The sequence below is a fragment of the Myotis brandtii genome, unplaced genomic scaffold, assembly GCF_000412655.1.
Source record: "Myotis brandtii unplaced genomic scaffold, ASM41265v1 scaffold730, whole genome shotgun sequence".
NCBI classification, from domain to species: domain Eukaryota; kingdom Metazoa; phylum Chordata; class Mammalia; order Chiroptera; family Vespertilionidae; genus Myotis; species Myotis brandtii.
Genome location: NW_005370887.1, coordinates 910,104 through 918,946, shown reverse-complemented (window position 1 = coordinate 918,946; position 8,843 = coordinate 910,104). Strand labels below are relative to the sequence as shown.

Sequence of the window (8,843 nt, the reverse complement as noted above, 5' to 3'; positions counted from 1 at the left end):
CATGTTACTCCTACTTGATATCTCTTAAGGTGTACGTATGTGAAGAACCTTGAAGAAATAATAAAATTCATTCGAGCGACAAAAACACAGTATATGATGATGAAAAATACATTTATTTTTTAATGTATACATGTACACTGATAGTCCGACAGAAAACTTTATGACTCCGTTTGATATTATCAGTGGGACTTTTGCTGCTGCATCACTGATGACAGAGATTTTACATCAGGTTTATATTTCGTGACCTTCAGAGATATGCACGAGCTACTACTTTCATCCGTCAGGCTACTCCTATTATGAGACTTAACAAAATTCATCACTGAGAACAAAGATTCACAAGCGTATGTGGATGAAACCAAAACACTGGTCGGATCTAGGAAGGCAGGGAGAGTTAAGGCAGAGGCATAGAAATTGCTCTTCCCCTCTCTCGTCAATCCATGTCTATGGTCTTTAAGATAACTTGTTATGTAAAATTATTTATTTATCTAAGATGCACCTACACTGAATTTATCTGAAAAATAAAAAAGTCAATATTAAGAAAAAAATTGTAAATGGAAGATTATAAGAGAGGGTTTTGCGTGCCAGCAAAAGTTACTGGCGTGCCATGTTTGGCACGCATGCCAGGGGTTGCCCACCCCTGCCCTAGGATTAACCCTACCCTCACCCCCCAAAAGGCAACAAAATGTGTTACACAATTTTGCAAGAGTTCAGCAGGAAGTCTAGTACCCTGGATAGCTCCCTGTCATCAAAAGTGATTGGAGAGACTGAGGTCTGGCAGACTGGAATAGAGAAGAGAGGATCCCCAGAACTTCAGTTACCAAAATATACTACATCCAAATAAAAAAAATCTAAGGATTTCAAAATACTTCATCCATTCCTTTACTGCATTAGATCTCCGAGGCTGTGTGTCTTCTCTACCATCATCCAATGAACCTGGCTTTCCTTAGAAATATCCTGACAGGCAACTTCTTCCTTCACTAAACAGCAGTGTAGAGTCTTTATAACTTACTGTTTTAAGAAGTACTTAAACCTGAGACCCTGAAAATTCCCCCAGAGATGCATCATATTACACTTTCCCTCCAATCAACTTAGACCCTACATTTACACCTTGAGGTATCCTGTATGTGTACCTACAGGTGTACCCAGGCATTGCCCTGACAGGGAATCAAATTGTGACATCCTGGCTCATAGGTCATGCTCAATCACTGAGCCACACTGGCTGGGCTGAAATAAGTTACTCAGTCCAGATCTCTAATATGAGTTTGGTTTAGAAAGTGCCTTCTTTACCTAACCTGGAAGAATTTTCAGGGACTCAGGTTTAAAGAAATTGGTAAGGAAATCGCCTCCTTTATCTAACCTTCTCATCTGATGTTTCTGGGATATTTGCATGCTTTTTTGCCTTCATGTCTTTCTTAAGTATCCTAAAGAAGACTGGATGTTAGAAAGGAGAACTTACTAAACATATTTAATATATTTAAACTTAATGCTCTGGCAGTTTGCATAACTATAAACAAAAAATAACCAAACAAGCAAAAATCAAGATAGTTTCTAGAGAAAGAATTGCCTAGAATGTTTAAGCCTACATTTGCACATATTTTTGCCATGTCTTTATTCATGTATACTTGTTTGGTTTTATTTATAAACCTAATATAGGTTTGTGATAAATTGTTTTCTGCTGTTGTCAAAAACAAACAATAAACAAAGAAACCACACACACAATAATAACAAATCATTAACAGAATCACAGTATTTACCCATTTCTGTGAAACAGCTAATTGCAGTGAATAGGCAAATAAATCTGACATGCTCGTCTAAATTTGGTTGATAAGAGAGATGTATCACTAAGTCTCCCACAAGAGTTGAATTAGGGGAGTACACCTGGCTTAACAATCACTTTTTGAACAAACACAGGCATACTGCTAGTTTTCGTTAATGAATGATAAAAAGTGGAGAAGGCATTATACCTTCTGGAATATGTTTCTTCAGCTGTTCTACATTCCAAACATATCATGTACAAAGAAGGTTATGATGGAGAATAGAGAAGAGCCAGATCATCTAGAAATTAACTGACTAAACAAAGAGAAACAGACAAATCCTAAAAATATAATGAGCACATTATGCAAATACTAGAGGCCCGGTGCACGACATTCATGCACTGGGGGGAGGGGGGGGGAGCGTTTCGGGGAGCAGGCCTAAGCTGCAGTCGGACATCCTTAGTGCTGCCACAGAGGCAGGCTGCTGCGCTAGCCAGCCATCAGCCTGGCACTGACCACCAGGGAGCAGCTCTTGTGTTGAGCTTCTGCCCCCTGGTGGTCAGTGCGCATGATAGTGACCGGTCATTCAGTCGTTCGGTCGATTTGCATATTACCCTTTTATTATGATGATTTGTATACACATATCACATTTGGGTACTAAACAAGACATGGAAAATGTATATTTCATTTATTGTGGATTATGCTGTTTGGGAACCATAGGACGTGCATTCTTTTTTAAACAGAATGGCTTATACATAATAAGCATTTACAAATGTTTGTTGTCAGTGATGGTGAATGAGGTAGCTCTATAGTGGGGCATAGACATGTAAGGGGAGATTACATGTAGCAAAATGAGGCATCTCTAGTGATGGTTGGAACCCAGAATTAGACTTGTACTTAGTGTAGGAAGCACTATGAAAACTTAGCTGTAAATAACTCCAAGAAGTCCCGCCAGCCTGAGTGTCTGGGGTATGGCAATATGCCATAAGTCACTGGCACCACAGAGGTCCAAGAGTGAGTACTGGAAATTTAGCATACCTCTAGGAGCTGGCAATGTTTAAAGATCCAGGAAAGTGGTATTTTGTGGGCAGTCTCCTGCTATATAAAGGAACTCCGGAAATGAGATGGTTTCAGAGGGAGAAGCCTAGTCTTTAAAGACATAAAGAAGGCCCTGTCAAAAGGGCTTTGCTCAAACACTGGGAGAAATGGTGATATTGGGTAATTTCTCAAGAGGCAGGGGAAAATATTAGGTGAGAAATCAGTTTTAGTTACAAGAAAGAAGCACTACTATAAATATGTTATATTGTAGTTGGGCATCAATGACTTAATGTTAAGTCCCAAAGTATTGGGCTAGAGTCTAGCTAGACACAGGTCAATTTTCCCACTACATTGGTCCTGAATAAGGGGCATGGCTGAGGCTCCAGTTAGTGATTAAGTTTTCCAACAATGAAAACAGATTCTGACAACAGCTACAAAATAGGCCATACCTGAAATACTCAGTTAAAACGATCATTATTTTCTTCCTGATATTAGGCATCTACTGGTATTCACATTGTGGACTAATATACACACATTATAAAATATATAAGTTTGCACATTTAGTCTACTAGAGGGGTTCAGAATAATCAACTTTAACTCTCTGATTGTCCATTGACGTCTATAGAATCAGTCTTTAAATATTTCCTTTTCTGCAAACATTTGAACATTGATTAAACTCACATTTAAATTAATGAGTTGAAGAATAAAAGCCAAAAGAAACTAAACTGTCATATTGTCATATGACATTTCCTTTGCATTGAAGACAACGTGGGTTAACAGACTGTACCTATGATCAACTCTGCTTAAGCAAGGTATTCAAAGCTCTGGTTGAAACTTTCCAGAAGATAAGTTGCATATCTCCAAATATGGAAAATATCTAATGTTTGAACATCCTCTACATACAAGCACCTATTCTTAAAAGTATACTTGCTTACGTTTTACATTTCCATTAATGACTTGGAGTATTCTGAACAGATGGGTAAGGAATTTTGCTTGCATGGCACTGAGGGTGCACAATGTCAGTGCTGAAAAGAACAATAAGAAGGTGAAAGCTTCAGCCTTGCAATTCCTTCATCACTTGTTCTGGTTACACGGGAAGCAAGAACATTCTCACTGAATATGGTGGCAACAGGTCAGGTAATGTACAGACGGTGCTGGGCCCCGAGTTAAATCAGGAACATAGCCTCAGTTTCCTCATCTCTAAAATATGCACAAAAATATGTTTATAATTTTTGATAAATCACATGGCATAACATATAAACTGCTTATCATGGAGGAAGTGTTCAGCACATTATGGCCATTCTGTTGTTAATAAAAAATATGTCATCACTCTAGCCAGGTGCTCAGTTAGTTGGAGCGTCATCTCATACACCAAAAGGTGGAAGACACAGCCTTCACATTTCACTGTAAATACTCTAGGTCCGTGGTCGGCAAACTGCGGCTCCCGAGCCACATGCGGCTCTTTGGCCCCTTGAATGTGGCTCTTCCTAAGCCTTAGGAGTACCCTAATTAAGTTAATAACAATGTACCTACCTATATAGTTTAAGTTTAAAAAATTTGGCTCTCAAAAGAAATTTCAATCATTGTACTGTTGATATTTGGCTCTGTTGACTAATGAGTTTGCCGACCAATGGACTAGGTCAGTGATGGCGAACCTTTTGAGCTCGGCATGTAAGCATTTTGAAAAACCCTAACTTAACTCTGGTGCCATGTCACATATAGAAATTTTTTTATCTTTGCAACCATAGTAAAACAAAGATTTATATTTTTGATATTTATTTTATATATTTAAATGCCATTTAACAAAGAAAAATCAACCAAAAAAATGAGTTCGCGTGTCACCTCTGACACACATGTCATAGGTTCGCCATCACTGGCCTAGGTCATTGTTTCTCAAACTTAAGAGGGCATAAGAATCACGAGGACCTCACCCCAGAACCCATCCCAGAGTTTCTGATTCAGTCAGTCTATGGTGAGATTGGCATTTTAACAATTCACTGGTGCTCTGCTCAGGGAACCATATTTTGAGAAATACTACTCTAACTTAAGAATTTGCCATTAGATAGTAAGATGATTCCTTAAAAATTACCTTTCGATTTTTTTTTAGTTTCAGAACAAAGTCATGGTATTCAAAATTTTAATCAGCTAAATTGAAATTTAAAAATTGTTAATACAGTGTAAGTAATGCAAAACCAAAAGCTATGTTTTAAATTAATCGAGGCACAGAGCCACGGTTTGGCCAAACAACAAACTTCATCTGTCAATTATCTAAACCAGTGGTTCTCAACCTTCCTAATGCCGCGACCCTTTAATACAGTTCCTCATGTTGTGGTAACCCCCAATTTCATTGTTACAAATTGAACATAATTAAAGCATAGTGATTAATCACAAAAACAATATGTATGTGTTTTCCGATGGTCTTAGGCGACCCCTGTGAAAGGGTCGTTCGACCCCCAAAGGGGTCACGACCCACAGGTTTAGATTCTAAAGAGAAAGTTTCTAAAAATTGTTTAATATCATATCACAGAACCTAGTATGAATTTTTGACCACCACTGTTTATCTGGCATTTTATTTAGCCAGAATAAATAATTTAAAAATTGCAATATGATCACTGTAAAATAAAAACTAATAATATCTTGGTACTGTATCCATTGCAATTTAGATTAGTCGGTTTTACATTTTTTTATTATATTTAGTTTAAGCTACACATTGAAGTATATTTCATTTGGTATAGTGTTTTTCATTAATCTCCCCATCTTTTTTCACTGCTTATCCCAGCCCAGACTTTATGTTTTATTGTTAACTGACAGTCATACATAGTGAAGATAATATATTTTTGATAGAAGTGTACATTTGCAATATAAAGCCAACAGATTTTGTCATTATCCAATAGGGAAATCATACTGAACTGTCAGTCATACAGTAAGAGAGATTACATTATCAAAGTGATACACTTATGACAAACCAAACTCCTCAAACCAAACTCAAAAGAGACCAATTAACAGATAGTCTGGTTTTACTCTAACTTGGAAATCCTCCCATTCCTGCACAGATATGAAATTAGTGACTTATAGGTTTTTCACTTTTGTAATAACTCTTATCTATTCAATCAACAAAATATATATGAAACTTTTAATTCAACTAACCTGAAAGTAATTGTATTGTTATTTATTGATAGTCATATCCAATATTTATACTATTTCTTTACTATCACCATAACATACTTTTGGGGAGTCATATTGAAAGACAGGCTAAAAGTCAATTCAGATGTTTCCCTTTGTATTCTTATAATGAAGAAATGCATTTTAAAATTTTTGTGTATTTTGAAACAAATATATTTACAAAGAAAAATTAACTAAGTTCAGAATGCTGAGAGAAGACATGTTTCTATTACTAATACAATCTATTTACCAGAAGATAGTTACAACATCTTTAAAATTATTGCTACAATATTAAAATAGTTTCCCACAATTCATGGGAAATAATGTAAAAATAGATTAACTATTATATGGATGAATGTTAATATTTAAAATAAAAATATTTTAGGAAACGTTTAATGAATGAGCTATACATTATATATGAAGAATATAATATTAAGCATTCAATGAGTAAGTATTGTCTACAAATACATGTCAAGCATTTTTTCCATTAAAAGGCAATATAAAGTCAAAGATTTGTTTTCTAAGGTACAAAATATGTACTGACAATTCATTCCAAGAATTGAGTATACAGAATGTTGTACATCAAAACAGACTCACCCTGCTCTTGGCACAACAAATTCAAGTGCAATAGCTAAATCTATTTCAAAACAAACTTATCTTCACTATCCTATCTTTTGTTCTTTTCTATAATATCAAGAGACTTGCATCTTGTACCTCATATTCTCATCCATAAGCCACTAATCCTATTTATCCTTTAAGATCAAGACCAGGCAAGTCTGTCTACCCCAGAAGCCTTTTCAAACAAAACCCGGTATGAAATGTTATTATCATGCTCTGAACTCCTGCAGCCCTCATTAGACATGCCATCTCTTATTGCCATGAGTTGTTAACTCTGTCCAAGCATAAGCGTCAGATTCCTCCCAAATGGAGAGTAAGCTCCTGAAGGGCAGAGAGCTAGGAAGTCATGTTCCCCACAATCCTTCAATAGCGCCTTGCACATGATAGGCCGTCTAATTTGAGTGCTATGTTGAATAATAAAATGCAATAATGAGTATTATATATAAAACATCATACATTTTCTATTTCATGAATTTGATGTAAATTTACATCTTACAGTATAAATAATGCATCATTAAAATAAATAGTTGCCGATTCTCTGAGTGTCAAAAAACAAAATGTATCCATAAATATGACTTTTTGGTAATTGTATAATACAGTTTATCAAGTACATTGTAAAATTCCCCGTTATTTCTTCTACATTGCAATGATTCAGGAAAGTTAATGTAACAACACTCGGTGGGGCTCTAAGTCTACATCCGAAGGCAATATATTAAACCGCACATGCTCCATGTTGAAAATGTATTTCAAATCAATATGAAATAACTGAATCAAAATAACAAATCCTTAACTCCGCTCTGCCTTCAAAATGAACAGGACTGGTAAGGAACTGGTAAGCTACTTTCACACTGGGAAAAAGAAAAAAAACTAAAACGGTTGGCATGTTTTGATCAAAATAAGATGCTCCCTAATTAATATCAAAGATAGACAAATCACTCTGACAATAGATTGACCAGTTTACTTCTCTTTCTTCTCAATGAAATTATTGAAGGGGTAGTTGCAATATGAAACTTCAGTGTTATAAAGACTGTGCTTGGCCGGCAGGCCTTTGAGCTATACCAATTTAAAATAATAATGACCCTGTCCTACCACCTCAGTCACAACCCAGTCATCGACTCTGTAAAAGCACAGGCTGCTAACTTTTAGGAACAAACATAAATTTGTTAAAGCTTAGTTGGTAGACACTGTCCCAAGTCATATCTAAGCTTCAAGTTATGTCTCTGGAATTTGTACTTATTAAAAAGCAAATAGAAAGAGAAACAGAAACAAACTGTGTCGTAGCCTAAGTTGGTAGAATTTTAGATCGTCTCTTAAAAGCTGGCTTTGAGTCAGTAGTAATCAATATAAACCCAGCTAGGTGTCTACTTCTCTTTCCTCCCAACATTTTTAATAAAAACATCTTTACAGTAAAATGTGTGTACATCATTTTTAATAGCCCTTCTTAGGTGCAGGCGTGGACGGCCTGTGTTACGTTTCAGTGGGAAGGTATTCAACTGTAAAGATATTAGAAATGAAGCTGTTGAAATCAAGTAGGTACTTTGTCTTGTGATCCTACTGATGGCGTGAAGAGTTAAGAGGAGTAGAGACTAAGCACAAAAACATGAAAGGGCGCGAGATTTTCTAAGCAGCATTTTTTTCCACCTGTTTTTAAAAAAACAACACACAATAAAACAAAAACAAACACAAGTGATTCACTTCGTATTCCAGATCCCACGAGAGAAGGTGGAAAAGCAAAATTGCTGCTAATTCTGAGAAAAAAATGAGAGAAGAGATGGGAGAGGGGGAGAGCGTAAAGCGCCAGATACACTGAAAGAAACCCCGAGAAATTTCACAACTCTTTACCATAAATAGCCTTTCTGCTCACTCGGGATACCTCCTCCCTGACATCAGCAAGGCTCAGCCCCGCGCGCAGCGAGGCACCATTCACAAATCCCTCCGACAGCCCTCCGCGCACCCTACCCCAGGCGGACCGCGCGGGGTCCCAGGAAACAAGCCCCAAAACATGCGGGCCCAAGGGGCCACCTGCGGTTTCGGCCCAGAACTGATTTTATTTTCCGGTGAAACAACGCATAGACTAGTCAGCAGCGGGAACGAACACACACACACACACACACACACACACACGCCTCCCGAGCCCTGGACGCGCCACCACAAAGCAATTTGTTGCCACTAAGTCGCTGCTGTTCCTGCGCCGCTGGGGAGGGTCTCGCCTCCAACCCGGGAAGCAAGCACCAGGGGACCAGCGGGCGGGGGGCGGAGGCCGGCCGGGCC

At 37.5% G+C, this 8,843-nt stretch overlaps 1 protein-coding gene across 1 annotated transcript in view; it reads right to left on the bottom strand.

Moving 5' to 3' along the window:
- Window positions 1-8,843, bottom strand: part of CCSER1 (coiled-coil serine-rich protein 1) — a 148,672-nt gene that overhangs the window by 138,893 nt on the left and 936 nt on the right. The gene's annotated exons all lie outside the window — the stretch shown is intronic.